Source organism: Syngnathus scovelli, chromosome 21, assembly GCF_024217435.2.
Source record: "Syngnathus scovelli strain Florida chromosome 21, RoL_Ssco_1.2, whole genome shotgun sequence".
Classification (NCBI taxonomy): domain Eukaryota; kingdom Metazoa; phylum Chordata; class Actinopteri; order Syngnathiformes; family Syngnathidae; genus Syngnathus; species Syngnathus scovelli.
In genome coordinates, this window is record NC_090867.1 from 6,685,684 (window position 1) to 6,708,020 (window position 22,337).

Consider the following 22,337-nt stretch of genomic DNA (forward strand, 5'->3'; position numbering starts at 1 on the left):
CGAGGGTCTTGTTATTAGAAAACAAACTCTCCCTGTTGGCCACTTGCGCTGAACACTGACAACACAGAGCGGGATGAAGAAACGCTCCAAAGACGCCTAAATAAATGAATAAAACAGATTTTTGCTCGGGATATATATTCTTTATCCTCTGCGAAAAACAACTAATATTATTGCAGTGCTAAAATACAAAAAGTGGATTTCTGTTGATCACGTGACCTCGCCCAGGTCCACTTGCTGCGCTCCCGTCGGTAATGGGTTTATAAAAACGACATGAGCCAACCAGGCAGAAAGCGGTGGTGGTCAGTAAAATAGGTACAAGAGTGTGTCACATATCAGGAAATAATTGATGACCCCCCCCCGCAACCTCCTTCCTTCCTTCCCTCCCTTTCCGTTTCAATCTATGGCTCAGCAGATGAAACTAACGCTGCCGGCCTGCTTTGCTCCTTGGGGTCAAACAAAGCGCCTTTTTCCCCCGCACGCACACGGGCGGATGTGGGGCAAGTGTGTGGGCAGCCATGCTGAAAATGTCCCCGTGTCCTCCACAAAACGATACGAGCGAGTTTGTCGTACGCCGACGCGTGATTTGTCATTGACAAACTTGTAATTGTAATAAGAGGGGCTGTCATATTCATTGACCGGCTGATTCGGAGGAAAACCAGGAAGCAAAAAGGGACGTGAAATTTAATTTATTTTTTTTGTGGAGCAACAAAATTAGAAATTTATTTTAAACCTAGTATTTAAACAAGGGTGTGTAGACTTTTGATATCTGGTCCGAGCTCTGGAGAGGGAGGGGGGGGTCATAGTTGAGGGGGGGCGTATGACATTACCAAGACAAAGGGACCATATGGGGAACAGAAGGATGTCCCGCTCGCTCCTTTTGGGACGCAGCTTATTATTCCCGTCGGGCGGTCACTTTGAGGTTGTCCTTTTTTTTTTAGCATAACAAGAGACGCGCAAGGGGCGAGTCATTTATGCGCCCGACGTAAGGAGGAGGAGATTTATGGCCTTTGAACAAAAGTCAACACGCCGACGAAGGCTCACGGCGAGATAATGGTGCCACGTCGTGTTCATCAAATCAACATTATGTCAGCGGGCCTCCCGGGGCCGCCGTGTCACGCCGCCATTATTCTTCCTGGACGCAACAATGGAGAGAAACCTCCGCCGCCTAAATGTGCTGTCTTGGCCTTTTCGTTGAAAAAGCTGGAAAGTTTCACCTGAAGCTATTAGCTGCAGCTCCAGTGTCAATAATTATTCTACTATCTGCATGTAATGAATTGACCGTTCCCATAATCCGTCTCATAATGGCTTTAGGACACCGAAGGGTCCTCTAAAGAAGATGAGAGCATATTGATCCACAAGATGAATGCTCTTTAGGATGTTAATAGTCTAATTTGCCTTAATGATTTCTCCTCGTCAAGGACAGGATAATATACACTTAAAAAGGCATTCTGGGCTCCAAAGCGGAGCAAACTGGACGCTTCCTGCGTGAGAATGTCGGCCATCCCGCTCCAACGTTGGGGGAATTGATGGCCGGGCCCGCCATTAGTTTGTCTTTATTTGCTTCCTTCCCGAGGTAATTATCCGGGATTAATGCCTTTTGTGGGGCGTCGTGCAAAATAACATTAGCTGTATTCCTTTCCACCATAACCTGCATACACCTAATAAGGGGATTTTTTTTTTTTTTAGGACACACTTGATGGTCGCTTGATGCATCACACAATTAGAGAGTGATGCTTAATTGCAGCTACTTTTTACAGTCCCGAATTGGGGGACCCACAAAAAAAGATTTTTGGTTACTTTTGCCACCAAAAAAAAAAAAAAACCCAACCAAAACCAATTTTTTCCCAAAACTGGAGCAGAACTCTCCCTCCAGAAGATGGAAGCCTTTCAGCATCCAAGGCAGTAACCTAAGCAATCCACGTTCTCTTCCCTTTTCCCACTGGCAATTTTTACATTTTATCATTGAAGTCAATGAGCCAATCTGCAATTGAGGCCGGCGAGAGCGGGATGAGTGTATTCAGAACGCGGTCACACAGCCAATCTCCCGCTAAAGAGCAGCGATAATGTAATAATGCCGGGGCTGTAATGGTGCTGAACAGCTCCCATTCATCCCGACACTACCTGATCATTGCTTGAACGGAATAACGCATTACGCCGCTGGAAATGGCTGCAAACCTCTGATAATATCTCCGCAATGTGCGCTCCTTCCTTTTTTTGTTACCTCGGGTAACGTTGCTGTCGCCGAGTAATAAAAGGCAGAAGCATCAGGATGAAATGGGAAAAGAGATTGAAGCCCTTCTGCCGACGCTTCCAAAGGCTGTTTGGAAATGGCTTCTTTTCCCGCGGAACAACAGCGCGCTCTTATAAGTGTAAAGCAGCTTTGATTGAGCGTCATTGCACTCGGCCGACTCCCCCCCTCCCCCCCACATGACAAACGACACTTAGCCACCTATCAATAGCGGCCCACCTGAATGTGCTTAAATGGGTCCGGCCGCACCAATGTTATGGCCGTTCATACTGTCGGAATGACTCCACTGCCTTTCATAATTAGAGGAACACCCCCCCCCCCCTCGGTTTTTCCTCTCGAAAAGCCGAGCAGAGGTGACGGTTAAGGACATGGGAAATATATGACAGACCAAACAATGCTTCACACTAATTGAGAAAAGAGAGAGGCGCAAAGAGGTGACATCCGCCATTAACCTTATATGAGGCCATTTTGTAAATCAATGTCACTCACATTTAATAACAAGTGTAATCAAAGAAATTATGCAAATTTCATTTGATGCCTCTTGCATTATGCAAATCCCCCCAGCCAAATACTATAATGAACGCTGACACCTGACTAGCGTCAAATTGTTGCGGCTAACCTGTTCATAATAATATAATACAATGAGGATATTTGTATTATTTTTTTGGAATTGCATATTCAGCTTCCTGCTTCCTCCTTTCCTGAGCTTCTATCTGTCCCGGCGGAAGCCCGTCAAGAGGTGGGGAGGTTAGTTGGTCGTCACGGCCATCTAGACCTTGGGCCCGGCCGGTGCGCCTGCCAGAATCGATGCTAATTATGCTGCCATCTGTGCCAACTTGACACCGGTTCAAGTCCGTAGAAACTTGAAGAGATTCGCGCAATGCAGCAGAAAGCGGGAAAATAAACTGCCGAGAAGACTTGTCGACTAGCCCAAAAAAACGACAAAATGATTCCATTTCATAAAGTAGAAGCTATCTTAAGCTTGTGATGAAGAGTTTGTTTTTGTAAGCAACAAGCATCTCCTGGGCCACGTTCGAGCGAGAGGAAACCGATAAAACAGGTTTGACTGGTGCTCACCGAGACCACAAGTCCCGTCAATTCTCGCCCCCCCCCTTTGAAAGAGATCTGCCATTAAGGTGACATGAGAAACAAATGAGGCCAATTTCTCCTCCAATGTCCCATCTGATATGTCAATAAAAAGGCCCCGCAGCCGCAGGATGCTCCCAGATGGATTTTTCCTCGCTGGGAGACAATCAGTAGAATGCATCTAACACACCTTCGATGTGAGAGGGAGGGGGGGGGGGGTGGGTTTAATCACTCGGACAAAACCGATGGACCACTAGTGTTAAGTAGCAACAGAACATCTGGTTTCGGTGAAATCTATGAACGACATTTAGTCGTAAGGTGGATAAGGAAGAAGTGTGATATTTGTACCTTTTTCATCTTCTGAAATTGGAGAATGGGGAAAAATACAGCTCATATGAAAAATGATTCGAACCGTAAGGGGGAATAAATGTCAATCGTGATCAAACTTTGCTGGCAGCGGAACGAGCAGGCTGGGATTGACGGAGAAAAATGAGAGTAGATCCCAATTAGCGTCCAACATTACGAGCCGGCGTGCGCACCGGCACGATGCTTACGCGTAGAATTATGGCGTCATCTGCCGGCGTGACGCCGTCGATAGGCGTTCATTAACTATGCCGCTCATAAAGTCAAATGTTTTTCGATAAATATCAACGGGAACGAGGCTCCGAGACGCTCGGCGGCCTGACGACCGGCGGCGGCATATGTTGAGGTGGATTGAGTCCTCGGGCTCCAATCTGGCTCTCTCTTTTCTTTTGTCTCTCAGACTTAGATGATAAATCACGTCGGCTATTTATTTTTCCATTACGCCCGCCATATGCATTACTATTATCGAATCGCGAGTGGGGAAACTACGTGCGAGCGTTAATTGATGGCAAAAGGCAGTTTGGGGCACGGTGACGGCGATAGCAACAGCTGCTCTTGTTTATGTAGCTTGTTAACATGTGCGGTGGCGGCCATGTTTGAGGACGCCGCAATGTGTAAACAAGCGGTATAAATGACAAAGACGCTCACCTAACTTGATTTTGGGTGCGTGGTTAACATGTTAAATAGATTCGTTTTGTTGGTTGAATCAAAATAGCTTCAGGTGGAACAGTTAGGTTGCAGTATTGATTTTTTTTTTTTTTTTTTTTGTGACGTGACAGTGGTGGTATTAAGCGGTCGATTAAGTCAGTTTAGTCCCAGGTACCAAATACTCAGGCTGACTCTGTAAAAATAAAGAGTCTCAAGGCCCCCCACAGTGTCTTAAATCCCAAGGTTGCCCCCATCGTACGTCCTTGACTGGAGCCAGACGTGAGTCTAGAACGGGCCGTTTGGCTAACAATGTCATTGTTATGGCCGTTGTCGTTTCAATTAGCAGACTGGTGCTAAAACACAAGAGCTCTAAAATGGTGACATCGGTGTTAACGCGGGACGCCGCCGTCGCCCATAAAACGGAGCACTCGTGGCCGGTGCTGACGGGGCTGTTTGCCGTTCGCCAGACCCCCGCTCACCCCCAATCGTGAGGAAACAGGACCCCGAGGTTTTACTGATGGCCCACTCAACTCGTCGACTAATTTAGGAAGGTCGGACTAGATTTGCTCAACAATCATTCTCGCAAGTAAGCCCAATTTTTTTGAACATTGTGTAATGAAGCCTTGCTTGCAAGCGCGTCGAAGCACGATTTTTATCCGAAAATAAACAAGTACTAATTTTATTGTGTTTTTCTTCCCTCCCCCCAGTTTCTAAGTGACCTCATCAAAACCGAGGAAGAAAAAAAACCGGCGCTAACATTTATTTATTTATCCTCGCTGCTCGCTTTGTCTCGTTGGAGGCGTCATTAGAACAGCTCGCCGAGTCCCATTCGCCGCCATTATCTCTGCTATCAGCGGCGCACAGCGAGATTCCAGCGGGGCTATAAATACTTGGCCTGGACCACATGCGGCTAGCACATCATCTCTAATGTCTTTTTGCCCCCTCGCTCTCTCCGATCGCTTTTCTCGCCAAACAATGAAGTGAGACAACTTGCAGAAGTTGCACGTATATTGCAGGAGGGAAGGAGGGGGGGGTCGGGGGGTGCACACCTAAGCAACATCTAGAAAATGTCAGGAAATGATAGATGACGGATGTCTTGATCATCCAGTCGATTGCGTCAGGGTCACTGGCGCCGCCGCTGCAACTCCCCCCCCCCCCCCCCAAAAAAAAGAAAAAAAATGCAAAAAAGGATGCTTTATCTGAATTCATTATAAAATGGATCTATATCTTATGTTTAGGGCCAAGGACGCCATTTGTATCGCAATGCAAATATCTATCATTAAATGTTGACACTTCATTTTTCTCACGCAAAGTAAGAAAAATGCCGAGCGGCGCCGATTGGTCGTCGTTGGAATTGAGCAGTTTGTCGCAATTTCCGCCGGTGGAAGGTATCGGGGCCATTGTGAACTTTGCAGGTATGATGAATAATGCAAAGTATAAGAAGTAACACATGGAGATGCTCGCTGCATTCTTTACCATACAGACAAATGACTTATTTGTGTATTCTGCTCAAGTCAACATGCAGGACCCGTGTAGCTCCCTACGCTACATCCTTTTAGCATTCACCGGCAGCGGTACTAATATGCGATCAAAAAAATAGGGACAATAAAGGCCATGTTTTCTTAAACAGTATGATTTTAAAACATGAAAATGATATTTACTTCTGCTTACACGGCCCACTTTTGGGCCACGAGCCACAAGTTGAGAATCCCTAGTGAGACCACCAGGATGTTGCACATTGTGCCTCCCGGGCTCCCCCATCAGTCAAAAAGCGGAGCGAAAAAAAAGGAAGCATGTCGCTATCTAAATGACGGCCGTAAAGCTGAGCTAACTGTGTGCTCAGGTGGAAAGGAGTCGACAAACGATGAGGACGATCGGCGTGTTGCGCCCTGACACGGGAGGACAAAGTGAGGGCTTGGTTTCCTGCCTGTAATCAGTGTTTACATCCAGCACGGCTGAGCAAAGACGTGGATCAACGGCGGAAGGCTGCCTGGCGCTCTTTATTGCTTTCAATTCAAATTGCTGGAACTTTTGAATATCTTATTGTCAGTTCAATTTTATGTATTTTATTTCATGGGATTTAATCCAGAATTTTATGATTTCACTTTTTTTTAAAAATCCTGACGTACCTAATGTAGTGTCCGCCAAGCGTTTACCTGACTCCTGACTCCCCCCCCTCCTCCGCCTGAGTTCTTCCTGGCGCTCCCATAGATTCTGTTTGCTTTGCTATTGATTGCGGGCAAGGAGCTCATCATTCTCTCGGCTTCAATCCATTTACATTTAAGCACAGCTCGCCTCTACTCGGCCTAATTAGCTCCACGGCTCCATTAGTCTACATTGTACTCCGATCCATTCGTCACTTTGCATGCACGCGGGGTTTACTTACTCGAGGTGGATGATGTCTATAATGACGTGCGATTCACCAGCTGCTAACATGCTAAGGCCTAAAATTAGCGCTGTATCAAATAGTTCGGGAAGATGCCGTAAGCATATTTAGCAGGCTTGCCTGTCAATCACTTCGGAATGAAATAAAACGCCCATTTTTCGTCACCTTCATCCAGTTAGGAAATCTGGAGCAAAAGATCGTTTATTTCGTACTTCCCAGATAATTTGCTCGGAACCCCACTCCCCTCTCGCTCTCTCTCTTCCTTTCAACGGGAATTCTCCATTTCCCTATAAAATGAAAATTCATCTAGAATTACATCTTATGTCATCATTATGTTTATTAAGCGTGGATGATGTATATGAACAGCACCGGCTTGCCGCTGAGTGCTTAATGATGCATAAGATTAAGCCGAGGCTCTCAGCTGCGCTGCGACTCCCCTCTGGTGCACGCCGCCGCCGAGGCATGCTGGGAGCACGCGCGCCCGACGGCCATCAGGTGAACGCTAGCGACACGTCTCCCTCCGTCGCCTCCTCACGTTTATGCGCGGCTTGAACAGAAGCCACTTCCTGTCCGACAAAATATTTCCTCTGCTAAACAATCCGACGGAGAGGTTAACCTCTCACGCCACGCCAGATTCAAATCATTAGTCTTCCAGCCCTGAAACTTCTAATAGCGACGGAGACCTCGCCAGAGACCCTTCCAATAATTCCCACCAGAGATATCCCACAGCTAAAAAAAAAAAAAAATTAATTCTACTTTTAATAATCTGTCATCAAGACTCGAGGCAGTCATAAATTATGTGCTGCTTGTATTCACGAGGGAATAAATCCGAAAACCATGTTGGACAAAACTTTGCAAGGGGGGGGGGAATAATCACTGAGAAACACTTTACGTTAGTCTCGGGCCTTTAAGGGCGAAGCTCGGGCTGTTGCGCGCTCTGTCGATACCTCGGCAAACAATCGACATGCATCATAATGGTCGCCCTCTATCAAGCGCACCACTAAAGAACAATCTCCATCGGGTGACAGCTTGATGAATGAGCTCCGTCCGACGGGAAGCTCCGGCGTCAAATAAAGAGGCATGTTCCAACAAGTCTTGTCAAAATGCTATCGATTGGCTCATCGGCAGAAATACACGTGGCCGCTTAGCGTGGAGTCCTAGCCGCTGCCTCACATTGGTTAATTTTTCTCTTCCGCCCTTGCGAGGGGGAAAAAAAAAAAAAAAGTCTGCAGGTTTTTTATTTGGCGCCGAGGTGGAAGCTAGTGGGAGTGGGCGAGCCTATCGCGACCTCCCGGCTGGCCTCAGCAGAGTGCAGGGGCGACAGATAACAATAGCGCTCCATCATCTGGACACGCCAATGGCATTTCGCTGCGACCGAGGTTGCGCTAGCCAGAGGTCTGCGAGTGTTTATTTAACGTCAGGGAGCGGGCTGCTCACCTTGGGACAAATGCATCCCATCCCTTTCCCTCCTTGGCTCGCCCCGGAGTAAACAACATGGCTGCCCTTTGAGTACAAGTACATTAAGCATGTGGGGGTGCCTCATCATCGAAACCAGGAAATAGCACAAGTGTGTGAGCGAGTAATGACCTGGATTGCCCTCAATCATTTTTTTTAAAGATTGGGATCGTTTCTATTTCGCATCGGACGGGCAACATAGCTGTGTCAGCTCCTATTTTTTTTTTATGCATTCGCAATCTCATTGGCATTTTTATGCTCGTTTTATGCTAGGTTTAGCCTAGCATGTTTGGCGGCTGTGTTCCAAGCTTATTGTTTTTGCCCACAATTATCATTTGGAAGGTTAAAGAGGCTATTCCTACTAGCTCTGCACAGTCCATCTGAGCAGTGATGAGGTGAGCACAAATAATGTGCGCGCTCCCCGAGCTCACGGCGGGAAGACGCCGCCGCCAGGAGAGAGACGATGCCGCCCGCGGTGACCCGACCTTGACACGCGTGAGCGAGATGGCTGCCGGGGCTAATACCTCATCATATTGACTTTGACTTTGAGCTCGCACGTGCTTCGCTCCCATAAAACAAAGGATAACAGTGTGGACAAACACTCGTAAACTATGACAATTAACATACACGCCCCCGTGAAAGAAAGCGTGTGGTTTGTTCTACTCGGAAAATTGGTTGTAAATCTCAAACTCAACATGCGGCGCTCATTTTTTTTTTTTCTTCAACAAAAAAAATAAATAATAGTTTGAGCCAAAACAAGTACAGATCTGTGAATGTACAGACCAGTGAGGTGGAATCACACGCAACCGCGTCATAAAACGTCTACATTAGAGGAAAAAATTGAAATGTCCACTCCCCTAGAATCGGGATATAAGTCATCGTATCAAGCCCGGACCGAAACGCCGGACATTACTCAGTGGAAGAGGACAAGCGGCGCTTTATTTATCACCTCTTGGCCCAAAGTAAGGACAAAGCCAATGAAGATGGCTACGCTGTCACAGCGGCTAACGCATGAACCGGACAAGTGCGGAGCTCACTGCCAAACCAAATGGGCTTATTATTTCGATAAAAGTGTAACCTGGAAGTTAGCGAACGTATCAAAAAGTCGTTTGAACGTTAATAATGATGTGTGTGTATGTGCGTGATAGCAAGTTGTCAAGCTAATTAACAGCGTTGTCAGCGACGGCATATTAATAGCGCCGCGCGTAGCATCCATTTAGCCTAAATTGTTGTTTTTGACAAGGCGTTTTAATTAAAACTAGCGCAGAAGAAGGGGAAGGTGCACGGGCCGCTATTACGTGACGTCGCCGTACGGTCATTTCCATCCAAATCATTTCAAGTGTTAAAATAGCAAAAAAAGGTTGAGCGTTGTTTGGGAGAATGAAATAAGTTGAGTAATTGCGTCCGTCCTCGTGTGCTTTGTTTCACCTGACGTGCAATTATTTTTCCCATTAAACACGCACTTTGGCTTAATTCTTCCCCGGCGAAATTTCCATTTACCCGTCGCTGGGAAAGTTGGGGGGAAAATAACGCTCCGTCAATGCAGGAATAGTCATTTACGAGAAGGCAGGTGATGCATTATGTTCAAGTGTCGCGAGGCGGCCAGGGAGGAGGAAGGAGGGGTAAATTAATAGCTTTCCGCCATAAGTGTTGTGTGATAAATATGATTACGTACATGACATACTTGCATGCATCATGTTGCTCTTGAGTGGTTAACTGCCTGCGGTGGGCACACGTGACGTTTGCCACGACGCAACCAAAGATGTTTCGGGTCTCATTAGCGTTATTTTTTTTTGTCAGAGCTGTCGTGATGGGTTTTAATACATCGAGAAGTGACCGTGGAAATATTTTCTCGTAAGTGAGCTAAATTTGATTTTTTTTTTCCCCCCTATGCAAATAAAGAGTGATACTGCTCGGATGAAGTAGCTTAGTGTCCCCCCCCCCTTTCAGGGAACTCAGGTCGGGCCATTTATCAAGTTAGCCGAGGCCTCGGAGGGACTACAGGGTGGGGTGGGGGGGCAATATATGCATTTGAGGCCTCTGGTGAGCCGGACAAAAAAAAGTGCTGATGTTCTCGCCGCTGCTAAGTTTGATGGATTTGTTGTTGTCATTTGTTTTGCAACAAAACAAAGGCAATCATTAACTCCTTTGTGTTTTTACGGTGGAGAAATTTTGAGGGGGGGGGGGGTAGGAATGCACATCGGGGGTGCAGCTGGGGTCATTCTGCTGTCCGGGTCGGGCGTCCAAAATGCGTGGAGGCTCGTGCACAGAGGGACGATTTACAGGGTGATTTAAGAGGCTGTGTCGTTTTTGGAGCACCTTTTTTTTTTTTATATTTGCAACTTTTGGCAGTCCAAGTTGGCCACTACGTGCTCGGCCATTACGGTGCATCATCAGCGCTAAGGGCGTGTGCCAGAGTGCAACCGGAAGCTGGCCAAGGAAACACAGTCAACAGATTTCATACTCGTGAGACAAATTTGGATATTTTCATCATGAATACGTAATAAAACTGCAGCAAGAGATGACAGGATATGAGTTTTACTATATTATTTGTCGAACTGTGTTGCTTCGCCATTTGTGTTCAGCTATTATTTTAAATTTAGTGGCAATAACTTGTAAACGGCAAACATACATTCGATACTAAAGAATACACGTTAATACTGCGATGGCCGGTCCACTTTGCTAACCTTGCCCCTGTCACTGGAAAAATGAAGAGCTACGGACTTTCCCGTTTCATAGACACCTCTCTGGTTTTCATGTCAACTACCCCTCTAAATAGTATAAATGTAGTCTTGAAACTGAGCGTAGACATTCACTGCTACGACCAATCTCCAAGATTACGGAAACAAATAAATCTAATGTCAACTCCGCAAATGGCGCAAAATACGGGGAGACCGAAACGTGACACCGATGACAGTGAAATACGGCAGACTCCGGGGAAAATCCTCAGGCTTTGCCAAGTATGACCTTTATTGCTTTGTGTGTGTGTGTGTGTACAGTAACATGAATCATACGTTACGTGTAGTTAAGGCTAACCCGTCATGGAGTCCCAAGATTTACCTCCTCGAGGGAGAGTGGACGATCAAGACAAATCCTCCCTACTTCTCTGTCAACTCTGAGATGAAATACAAATTGAGATAGTGGTGGCCACGACGGCTGTGTAGTAGCAGGGAGTGTGTGTGTGGTGTGTGAGATTGAGTGTGTGTTGACAGCACTCAGGGCCAAGGGCTAACAGTAGCGTTACGCAGACAAGGTCGTTTTCGTGGGGGGAGGGAGAGAGAGAGAGGTAAAAACTGGCCTCGACACATAATCCCGGAGTTCCCCAGCAAGGCTTCCGCAAAATGGATTAAAAGTTGCTCGGGGAGTTAGAGAGGGACAAAAAAACTAATCACATTCCGACTGTTTTTATTTTGACCTCCCACACTGGATAATCTTTCGCTAGTTTGTCCTATTTCAAGTGCTCAATGAATAATAACAAAATGCTACACTTGACTACACACAAATATTTCATCAATAATGACCCGAAGCACCCCCCCCCCCCGTTATTTTCCGACATTGTTTCCTTTTTATCTTTCGTTAATGACGCAAGCATGCTTTGGAGGCCGTAATTCTTTCCATTTGTTATGTTTGGACAACTCATTAACATTATCATTTGTTTTCATTAGGCACGATTTTTTTGGAGTATTATTTTTTCCTCTTTGCATGGAAACTAATGTGGCTAATCTCTTAAATCAATATAACAATTTGGATAAAATTCACGTTAAGGCTAAAAAACACAAAAAAGTAGGCGATGTTATCTATCGTGGCCGTACTTAAATATTTCAGCCTTATTTTTTTTTACCAGTTTCCGAACGGTTGCATTTAATTGCTTCGTATTGCTTGTTAAACTTAAGTTAGTTTAAAAAAGTGAAAATATTTTAAAGATGACATCATAATCATGATAAGTTACACCCAAATAGCACGGAAATAATTAAAAAATACCAATGACTTTTTAATCGCATTGACCCTCTGAAACGTGACGGGCAAAATGATGAAGCAACATCAGCTTTCAAATGTCCTCCTCCAAGACACCTTCTCCGCCATTTGCGCCACGATTGATATTTGAGTAATTGATTATCCTTTTGTGAGCGGCGCATGGTACCTAAATCCTATTTTGGTGGCCATCTGGGCCCAGCAAATTGCTCCCCCGAGAGGCGGGAGTTTATAGTAAGTAATTATTCCCAAGTCATTTTGCTTCGGAGGTGCTCCGCATTGACCTACTTACAAAACACAAAAAAAATATTCTACGCTGTTTATCTCATTGGCGCCGATGGGTTTTAGTCCACAACCTGTTTTATTCCGGTGGAAACTACGAGTTGCTGTTTTTTTGTTTTTTTTTTTTGTCTGTGTGTTTCACTCACCCCCTTGCTGCGAGGCACTCCGTCAAATTGATTATCCAGTCAACTAATTCCCAGTCTATGTTTAGCCAAAGTATGATAGACTCATTGGATCCCATGGGGGCAATTCTCATTTGTGGGTCTGCGAGGGAGTATTTATGTTAGACAGACTGAAGCCCATCAACAAAGTGGGCCAGCAGTGCAATAGTCGGCAATCTGGGACATTTTTGGGTGCATTTTGGGGGCCCGACTCCAAATCCATTCCAGTTTTTAGAAAATAGCCCTCGGAGGGCCGTACGAAATGGATGGAAAAATACGATGCAACCATTAAGAGAATATATGATCGACATTTGTAGTGCTGACTTTAAATTTGAAATTGCAGATTTTGTTTGAAATACAGGGCGATGTGCAAAAGTCTTGGGACACCGCTCACAGGTACAGCTGCTTTGTCTGTTGGTAGGTGGTCGGAAAGTTAGAAATAAATATCCCTTGAGACCCAAAAAAAAAAAAAGGGTTGAAAATAGTGCAATAAAGATCCAATCAAATTGGTTCCAGCATCTTGGAACGGATTGTGTTCAATCGTAAAGGCCGTGATGACAAAATTCCGAGACTGTAGGGAATAGCGCTTCCTCTCTCTAAATGAGAGCCATTGCCCCTATTAGAGAAAGGTTAATTTGTGGAGGAAGAGCGCTAAGCTTTTATGTTTTTTCGCCAAGCAAGCGTTCCTAAAAGCTTTAAATATTTTAATTTTCACCAAGATTTTATGTTCATTCCGCAACCCCGCAGGCGCAAAGCTTGCACGTTTCCGAATAATTGTTGTTCCGGGGAGGCTTAAATCTCAGGAGGGGAAGACGGGGGTGAAAAAAACAGAAGATTTGAGTAAATTACTGTGTCAGCTTCTATTTATTTGCCAGAGGCGGCATTCGGAGATGGCCATTAGGCGGCGGCGCAATAAAGACGAGAGCGCGTTAGCCGTTCTCAAAAAGTTAGCGCGTATAATGCGGCGAGTTATCATCGCAGCGCTCCCCGTGGAGCCCGCCGGGGGAGGGAACACGCCAGGCGAACCAATTACGCCGCCTTCGCAGAGGGAGGGGCCGTAAATAGCTGCTATAGTTGGCCACGGTGGCCGTAGATCAATCCTTATGGAGATGCGCTTGGCGCGTGCCATTAGCGCAAACGGCCTTCCTTTACATGAAAGCTATACAGTAAAAAGCGCCGAGCGTGACAAAACACTAACAAAGTTCTAAACAAGAACGAGGAAGTGGCTAATTTTATCGGGTCGTGCTGTGAAGCTTGCTGGTTTACTTCCGAGTCAACTAATAGCCAAGCTAATTTTTTTTTTATCAGACTACAATACAAACAATTATTCAAAAGGCATTCCGAATTGTCGGGGGTTCGCTGTACAGCTAGTACCAAAATTCACATCACAACCATAAAAGTGATTTTTTTTCAGCTAATAGTAGATAGTTAGGTTCTAAATAAAAATAATGGTGATGGGATTTACTGCGTATCTAGCTAACGCAAAAAAAAAAAGACAATACAACCTAACGGTGTCAGGTTCGAGCGTCTGTAAAGCAATGAATATGTACAAAAGTCATCATCTGCTATTTTAATCCCTATATAGCCACTCAAACAGAGGGAGGCCGACTCGAGCGCTTTAAATCTGGGATTAAAGCCGGTGGGAGGCAGCGGCTCCAACAATGAACAGGAAGTGGCGATGAAAAGCATTAATTAGACGCCGGCCAAAAGGCTACAGCGGCGCAGACAAGGCGAAGGGAGGAGAGGGATTCAATGTATTTGTAGAGGCTGCCAAACAAACGGCGCGGGTCCCCGCGGGGGGAAGATTATGACGGGTTCTGTGTCGGTCAAACACGGCCAACACAAAGATGGGGAGGGGGGAGAGGGAGGGGGCGGGCCCTCTTCCGAGGGCCGTGTGGAGCGCTCCGCGGTAACTGCGGCCCTGTTGAAGAATGTCCGTAATCCGCTACCCTTTCAAATGATTTTGGAAAAGGGGAGGGAGGGGGGGTTGGTTAGCAGGCCCCCATTGTCCAAAAATTACAATTGCACTTTCTGATCTTTTGTGCACTCCTGTTGACAGTGCTTATTGACTAAGCGGTTGGACATGGAAAGGATATGACCCCCCCACCACCACCTTCACCCCCCTACTCCCCCTTTCGTGTGTGTCCAGGGGGAGGAGGAAAAAAGCCTGCGGTTTACATGTTAGACTTAAAAGGTTTTGGAGAGGGGCGGGGACTCTTGAGAAGAAAGTTACAAGAAGAATGAAAGCTACATTTTCTCTATCCCCCCCAACCTCTCTCTCTTTTTCTTCCGCCCCTGGCCGACAGATGCTCGGGGCAGATGGCGGTGAAATTAGCCGAAAATGGGCAAAGGAGAAATGAGCGCGCATATGAGAGGTCTGGGGAGGATGAACGCGGTGAAATCATGATTAAAAGTGCCGTGGTGGATGGGGGGACCCGCGGGTGGTGGGAGGTCTGAGGTGTCATCTCGCTAACATAATGTACGGCCGTGCGACTAAAGGACCCCGACGTGCCACCAAAACAACTTATCAATAAAATATCGGGGCGGTGGGAGACGCTCAGGAGAGAATTTGGTGGGAACTTAATATCCTGAGTTAAAAAAGTTCATGAATGTCAGTATGGCAACTAATTTTACAGGACAGCGTTATTGTCCGCCTGCCTCATTGTCCGCCTGCCTCACAATTCTGACGTTCCATATCTGTTAGTTTGAAGGCCTGACAGGAATAAAAAAAAAAAATGGAGCCAGATTACAAACGGTAATTGTCTACGCGGGTTGGATTTATCTATGGCAGGCTGGCAGCTCGCATGCACTTTGTCTTCACACGTTGAAAATCAGCATTTCAAGTGCTACAATTCCACAGGGGTAAAATAAAATGCTCCCCCCCCCCCCCCCCCTCTTTGCCCATAAGGAATATGGATAGCAAATGAAATATTCCGCCACCGTCGTCTGATTTATTTGTGGTATTATCTGCAACTATCACCCTGGCAATTTAAAGGATCGCTCGCCTCATTCTGGGGGGCCTTTTCTCGCTGGGGGCCTGACAGCCTATCATCTTCTGCACTCGGCAGAAACAGGTCAGGATCGGGAGAGCCTCCCTGTGTGTTATATATTCTTTAAGGTTTGCAGCTCATAGAATTTCTAAATAGGAATCTGAAGCAGGGAAAAAAAAAATGGGGACAACCCTTGAGGGGATGCCGGCCAAGAAATGATACATTTACGGCGGGTCCGAAGAAAATGCCATCAGTTCCGAACTGAGTGGAGAGCGGAACATCCCAATTTCTCAGAGGTTAAGTAATAACACGCGACTAGAGACTGACGGGTTTCTTTATGTTCTTAGAGAACGGCGCAATCTTATTTCTGTCTCGATTGAGTAATACGTGAACACGAGACACCAACGAAAAAATTCTTGAAAAGCTTGAATGTGATTTATGTAAGAGTTATTTATTCTTTTATTTATTTATTTATTATTTATTTATCTGTGACTCATTAGAACTCTTGTCGCGCTAAATATCTGCATCAGAATATTCGAAGCAGGCATAATTTCTTAAATTGAGCAATGTGCAATTAGATGTATTTTTTATTTTCATGATAAATATAATTTAATCTTTGTAAAATCCCTGACAACCCTTGTTTTTTTTAGATGGAGTAAAAATGTCTTTTAGAATTATGCTTATTTTTCTTTAAAAATAATGTTGGAAAAATTTGATATTTATTTTGCATTTTATGAATTTTCAATTTGAAATTTAGAACCGTTTTTTTTTCATGTGTATCAAGCACAATTTGTAACTAGACAATAAAATACCTAGATGCAAGTATGTGTTTTATATATTTTTTATTTCCATATTTTTTAACGGTTTGTTTATTACTTATATTCACCAACTCACTTTTTAAAAAATAAATCATTCCCACACTTTCCTAATCATTACTGTGACAACACAACTTGCAATCCAAAAAGTTCGACACCATACTTGTACTTTGTCCTTTTTTTAATTTCCAAACACGCTGCACGTCTAAAGATAGTTCTTCCACCTTGAACCGATCTACACGACGTCCCCCGAGAGCCCCCCGCCTACGCCACCGCAGCATTTCTGACCGCCTAAAAGGGGAATTGACCGGCGATGGAGGGAGGAGGGACGGCGGAAATGTTCAGGAAGGCTCACGTTAAATCAAGATAAAAGACTGAAATGGAAAATAATAGAGCGAACAAACCCCTGGACGGTCCCTAATGGAAACACATGGCTGACACTTGCTGGTGTTGTCAGCAGACAGTGGGACATGCTTTTTTTTTTTTTTTGTATTTTTAAATAATTTGAAATGAGAATAGAGCATATGTCATGACAAAGATGCATGATCCTTTTCTATTTTAGATATAGTGGCGGAAGGGAGGGGGGGGGTGAATAAAACCAAAATTGTACGGTGCAAAATTCAATTTAAGAAGAAGTGGTGCTAACCTATTACACTTCAATTCCATTTTATGAATATTTTCCTTGGGGAGCAAGGCCGCCATCACCAGGAGGGGGAGGGGGGGGAATAGAAATTTAAAAAAGATAAATAGCACCATTAATCTACAGCATTTCTCTTCCATTATCCCTGAAAATGAGCATTTTTTTTCCCTTTTTCTTTTTTTCCTCGGTCCATAATTAGCTCCTTCCACTTGATTCACAAGCCAGAAAATGGCCGTGTTTGGAAAATTAAAAGTGCGTCATTAAGTAGGACTCCCAATCATATCATTTATCTTTATATATATACGGCTGACAAGCAGCAGGCCTTGGATGTTGATCGTGCTTTTGTTTCGGAAAGGAGGAGGAGAAAGATCTTTAATGCCAGCCGTGTTAGCGGCTAAAAATGGAATATTTATCCTACTAATGCCGCTGTCATTTCAAACAGGCACTTTCAATTTGGGCCCAAATGAGAAAAGAAGTGAAAGTCGACATTGTGATGTCGCGTTCTTACGCCTACTTTGCTTCTTAAGCGGTAGTAGCTACGGCTAATCGGCAAATCTCAATTCTATCGCTAGTTTACTCTCATTATGAACTCAAACTAATCAATTAGCTGCTGGTCACATTCACGCCATCCCAAAAAATGTCTACTAACTAGAACAAAGACACGCTCACTTACCGCTGGCCATTTTTCCTCATCTCGTGACTGAAGTTGGGAACTGCAATATTGCTGAGTTGACATTTTTCCACGATAACAAATGCTGCGAGACAAAAAAAAAGAAGAAATACTTTAATACTGCAACATCATGAGTTGTAATTATTCACTATTGCAGCCCTTGGAAAGTAAATTAGGCGTTGGTGTCGTTCGATGGAGCTTGTCACACTCGCTCTGAAACTAATAAACTCATTTCATAATAATACGTGCGGCTGGCCTGGTAATAAATCACGGCGGGACTCGGCATTGCCTTGGTACATTGCGGTCCCGTTGACCCCAATCAAGAGCTCACCACAAATCTTTGATTAATTTTTGAGCATTTTTGAAATGACTGAGATTTTTTTTTTTGCTTCCGGTTCAGCAATCGTAAAAAAATAGCATTATATTTTTCAAAAAATGTTGTGTATGTAATGAATATAATTTAAATTTTTGATTGGGCCATTCTCATCATCCTAGTTTAGTAGGGAGAGAGGCCTAACTAGGATGTTAGCGGTTCAGCATAATAATCCCATTTGACGGCAAAGTGCACTGAGCACTTTTGGACGGCGGCCATTGCGGAGCGCAGCGTAAAAGCCGGCGCGCGTCCAAGCTAGAGCGAATCCTGGTTAGCCGTGCGACAATGCAAAGCGGGCCATCTGATAGCGGCGAGCAGAAGGCGGCAAGGAGGCATGCGTCTGGGATGGGCGGGAGGGTGGGGGGGAGTTCTCGTTCGACGCCATACAGGGACAATTTGTAAGGCCGGCTGTTGAAGTCGGGCCAAAGAGTGGAGAACAGCTGGAGGCCCGCCGTGATTGATCAGCGTGGGCCTCCGAGAACTTCATTTTGATATCAATGCAGACAAAGGCGAGACAATATTGTGTTTAGCATCGGGCGCTATTGAGCAACTGCAAACGCCCTCACCTCAGGTGACGCCTAAAGGGAGGTCAGCGCCTCCCCTGTTCATTAACATTTTTATGGCAAAATTATCTTTGTCTGTGTTTGTCAAAAACTGAATTGAAGGTTTGAACCAGGGGACTCAACCCTATAAAATCAGGTACAGGATTTTTTTTTTTTTTTTTGGAGAACTTGTCAGACTTTGTTCCTATGTAATATGAATGCCGATCCACTAGGGGGCAGTGTCACTGAAATGACACATTAGGCACATGTACAAAGAATTTCCAGCAAGATTACAAAAAACTTTTTTGGAACATAGCCTTTGTTATTGACTGGTTTTTGTGCTCTCTAGAATAACTGTCAAATATAAAAGTAGTACTTTGGTGTCATCTATTGCATCGTCAACTCTGTTCCTAAACAGGAATTATACTCACTAGTCTTATTATAAAATAACTGCTAGAGATGTTGGAAAAGTTGCTAAACCCGAACTCGATGAATTGGTCAACCCTAGTAGCGCCCTCTAATGGTCCAACAGAGTATATTTTAAAACACAGGCCCTTCTGTTATGGACAAGCACTAATCAAATTACACCCGCCGCCTGTTTGTCACGCTAATCGTGCCGTAATAGGCGTGTTTTCGACACACGCTGACACCGCTTTGGCGGCGTCCCCGTCACGGGTTTCTGCCGGTGTCGTCGACCCACGCTCGAGTCCGACGCGGGTCAGCGACGAGGCGGAAGGTGGCCGTCCGCCTACGACCCGCGCTTAACAGGTTCACTGGCTACCTGCGATGTCTCCATCGCACTTACGGGAAAATTTCATGGGGCACATCAAGCCTAATGTTTTTTTTCTTTTTTTTTAAAAATTCTTATTGATTATGCGTCGGCGGGTTTTATCAAGGCGACGGTGGCTCCCCCCATCTGTTTCATGGAGACGAGGGTAAACCATGCACATTCATCCCTGACCTATTTAATGGCTGGATAGTGGCGAAGAGCCACGTGGGGTAAATTGAAAAGTTCTCCATCATTAAAGTGACATGTGACTAGAGTCCATAAAAAAAAAAAAAAAGTGAGTGGGAATTGTTCTCATTTAAAAATCCATTCCAGGCACTCACTGGCAGTGACAAAAGGAGAACATCCATCCAAGAATTTTGCTGCCAGCGTCAATGACGAACGAGAGAATATTGATGACGAACTCCAAAAGGGGTGGGGAAGGATTAAATTCACAAAGGGAGGCGCCATTTTTTTTTCTTTTAATATTCACAATCTCACTGTTGTGTGCTCTCAAAACGTGATCAATTTCACTTTGCAGCCAGCGATGGAAGGTGGTGGGGGGGGGGGGGGCTCCATTTGTTTGTGAAGGATGCGAGGTGTTGTAGAAATGACTGAGAGCATTCTTCAAAAAAAAAGACACTCTCCACACCTCGGCATTCATCGCTTTTGTTGGGCCTCAAGATCACCGAGGCGTGATGGAACACGGGCGACTTTGGACGCGGAATTACAATGTATGCTAAAATATAACAAATACATCGGGAGGGGAGCTTTATTTGGCTCAAAATTGTGATTTATTTGGTGCGCCGAAGACACACCACAATTTTATCTGGATTTAAAATTTGCACGTCAGCAAACGGGATTCAAACGGGCCCGAAAAATGGAATTGCCTTGGACAAGAGTAAGCCATTTTATTTTTTTTTCATGTGAAAGACAACCGAATTGTAATCCGAGCAAATAAATGCGACTCCCATCCCCGTAGACGGCCTCCCTCTTTTCTCAATCACGCCTGAGTGAAACTTCTAATTGGCGTTATTAATCAGCAATCATGTCGAACACTCTCGCCCGCGCGTGGCTCCGAGTTGTTGACGGAAATCCGGCGAGACGTCCACTTCACCTGCCGTGAAAGCACCTCGCTCGGATTAATTAACAAGAGGAGCGCTTCTGTAAACAAAATGCGCTAATGAATTCAATGTGTCGAGCTCGCTGTTCCCCGGCGACCTTTTTTGGGGGGCCTGTCATCGGACTGAACGTGAAGTTGACGCCGGAGCGGCTTTCGCAATCAATTTTTAGATGTAAAAAGTAGAAAGTGTCTGGATTAAAGCACAACATCTTTCGGAATGGTTTCGCCGCTGGCTCAAGAAAGGTCACAAAAGGTCAAGCGGAGCGTCCAAGGCCGGCTGCTCTGGATTCAAACACGGTCGAGATACTTCAAGCGTTGCTGATCGGAATCATGAAGAATAATGTTTAGCCGGGCACATGATTAGAAATGTAAATTTTTTTGGGGGGGGGGGAAAGGGACAGAGTGGCATTTTTGTGGCTTTTGGCCGCCTGGGCGATCTGGCCCAATTTGCCAGTGTGCTCCTGCTCCATTTGCCTGTTAATGAGCGCTGTTGTCGGGGGTGCCCATGTGTGCCGTGTCGCCGCGCTCGCTCGCCGCCCGCCACCTTCGTCTGACGCCGTGACCGGCGAGGAAGATGGCAGCCGCCGTGACAGATGTTCCCCGTCCTGGGGAGGGAAACCACGGGAGCGGCGCCACCCGTGTTTGGCACCGCGACACCTGAGCCTCCGTGTTTAGCAACATCGACTACTGACTGTTGCACTTTGCCGACCCCCCCCGATCCAAGTGGACCGTAACGGCGGTAAACCCCTTCTTGCATCGACAGCCTTTATTATGCTCGTCACCAAAACTTTTACATATACTTCTCCTCCACGACATTTTTGCCCAGGTCAAATTTCCAATATAAAATTCTCCTAACCGATTCAAACCATGCATACTCTTAAGACGTGTGGCGAACAAATTGTACAATGAGAATCCTCAACTGATTTTACAATATATGCTAGCTTGTATTTCCAATTGTCAAAAGTCCCTGTTAAGAGCGATATCCGTAAAATGTAAATCTGAGAAGCGGCCATAAGTACGACGTCATTTGAGCTCACGCCTGGTTAAGCCGTCTCTTCGACGGCCCTTTAACTGACGTGAAACTAGCCTTGATGCGCTAACGGCGCCGAAGCATTTCATGGAGATGAGCATATTTCAAATGGCTTTTTAAATAAGGAGAAAATAAAAAACCAAAATGGTGTTTGGGATGTTTTGTGATTGATAATATACAGATGTAAATGTTCCCCCCTCCCTCCTTTCCATCTGGCAGACGATACTTGAAAATTCTTAATCCATGAGCAGCCACGGAACATCACAAATTAAACATGTTTTAGTGTCTCACCCTCTTTTTTTTTCCTCCCTCTCTCAAACTCCCTCTCTTTTCTTTGGATCCCGTCGTCGCTCAAAACGCCGCGCTCGCTTCCCTCCTCGCATTCATTAGCCGCCCCGGCGCCATCATGGCACCATATGACACCGTCATCATTTGGTAATTAAACCTTTGCTCGTTTGAATATGAAAAGCTGGCGAGGGTGCCGTCGTAAACAACGTGCTGCAAAATTCCTTCCCCCCCTAACCAAGTAGACTAAAATGAGAATTCGAGCGGTGAGGCAAAACAAAAACAACTGCTGGGGAAGGTTGCACTCATGCCAGACAAATCGCACTGTGAATTGGAAAATTCAAATATGGCAGATGGCGTTCATCTAGCAAAATAAATGCATTGATCTTTATTTTTTTTAGTTACTTCCTGTCTGCATCTGATTGGTCGTACCTCGGTAAGTTGGGGCAGCATAACGCTCTGCCCCGTGTCACTAAGAATAAATAAATAATGGCAGCCTATG

The 22,337-nt window shown here is 45.3% G+C and overlaps 1 protein-coding gene across 10 annotated transcripts in view; it reads right to left on the reverse strand.

The window, feature by feature from the left end:
* Nucleotides 1-22,337, reverse strand: part of fbxl15 (F-box and leucine-rich repeat protein 15) — a 79,220-nt gene that overhangs the window by 18,956 nt on the left and 37,927 nt on the right. For all 10 annotated transcript variants that reach the window (XM_049758342.2, XM_049758335.2, XM_068649500.1 and 7 more), the window contains one exon: nucleotides 17,720-17,801. The gene's annotated coding sequence lies outside the window, so the exon portion shown is untranslated. The remainder of the gene's footprint in view (nucleotides 1-17,719; nucleotides 17,802-22,337) is intronic.